The sequence below is a fragment of the Misgurnus anguillicaudatus genome, chromosome 20 (genome assembly GCF_027580225.2).
Source record: "Misgurnus anguillicaudatus chromosome 20, ASM2758022v2, whole genome shotgun sequence".
Classification (NCBI taxonomy): Eukaryota; Metazoa; Chordata; class Actinopteri; order Cypriniformes; family Cobitidae; genus Misgurnus; species Misgurnus anguillicaudatus.
Window position 1 is genome coordinate 5,139,040 of NC_073356.2, and position 1,328 is coordinate 5,140,367.

Genomic DNA, 1,328 nt, shown 5'->3' on the forward strand with positions numbered 1-1,328 from the left:
CATTTAAACTAATGTAGTCGTCTGCTTTAAGCCAGGTTTCTGTTAAACAGAGTGCATCTAAGTTTTGGTCATTAATTATTTCATCGACAATAGGTTCTTTATTGGTAAGCGATCTAATGTTAAGAAGACCGAATTTTAACATTCGAGGTTCATCTGTTAATGTATTGTTTTCTAATTTTATATTAATCAGATTTGTACCAGATGTGGCAAGCGGTGCTCTGTATTTGTTTGTTCGGGGAACAGATACAGTTGAAATGTGTTGATATTCTGGGTAAGATCGGCTCGAAGTGCTGGGATATATGTGATCTTGACATATCACGGCAGCTAACAGACGGACGGTTAAGCCGATCTGTCTGTTTCCTTACCTGGGCCCTGGATAGTCAGACTATATCAGAATTATGACTATTTATCAGATTTCTAGTGAGTATAGCACTTCCTTCCGATGACGGGTGAAGGCCATCTCTCTTTAGCAGGTCAGGTCTTCCCCAGAAATGCTTCCAATTGTCTATAAACCCTACATTATGCTGAGGGCACCACTTTGACATCCAGCCATTGAGAGACACTAATCTACTATGTGTTTCATCTCCCCGGTAGGCGGGGAGGGGAGTGGGACCAGAGCATATTACATTGTCTGACATTGTTTTTGCAATTTCACACATCTCCTTAATAGTATCTTTGGTGATTTCCGACTGGCGGAGCCTGGTGTCATTCATGCCAGCGTGAATAACAACTTAGAAAACTTCCGCTTAGCATTAGCCAGCACTTTAAGTTTGGATCTAATGTCAGACGTTCTGGCTCCCGGTATACAGTCGACTATGGTGTTTGGTGCCTCAATGTTAGTGTTCCTGAGTATAGAATCTCCAATGACCAGGGCACTTTTAACAGGCGTTTCAGCTGGTGTACTGCTTAGGGGATCGAATCTGTTAGAAATTACCGTATGGGTCTGAGAAGGACGCCGTATATGACTATGCCGCCTGACAGTCACCCTGTTAGTCCGCCAACTTGACTCTGATGTCGGAACCGAGCCATGTGTATTTTGATAAACAATATGCGGGCTCGATACAGTATTTGTAATTTTTACATTAGCATCTGATGTCGGAACCGAGCCATTAGTTAGAGCCATTTTCGGTCGATACAGTATTTGCAACAATAATATTAGCAGTTTTACTATCCTCAACTAGTGTTCGGATGCGCGATTCTAGTTCAGCAACTTTCTCAGTCAACCTTACTACTTCAATACACTTAGTGCAAGTAAACCCATATATGCTAACGGCAGAAGCTAAACTATACATGTGGCAAGTAGTACATGTTACAATAACAAGCAGAGT

General features: G+C 41.9%; 1 pseudogene; it reads right to left on the bottom strand.

Moving 5' to 3' along the window:
• Window positions 1-380: 380 nt before the first annotated feature.
• Window positions 381-1,123, bottom strand: LOC141351463 (uncharacterized; annotated as a pseudogene).
• Between the last annotated feature and the right edge of the window lie 205 nt (window positions 1,124-1,328).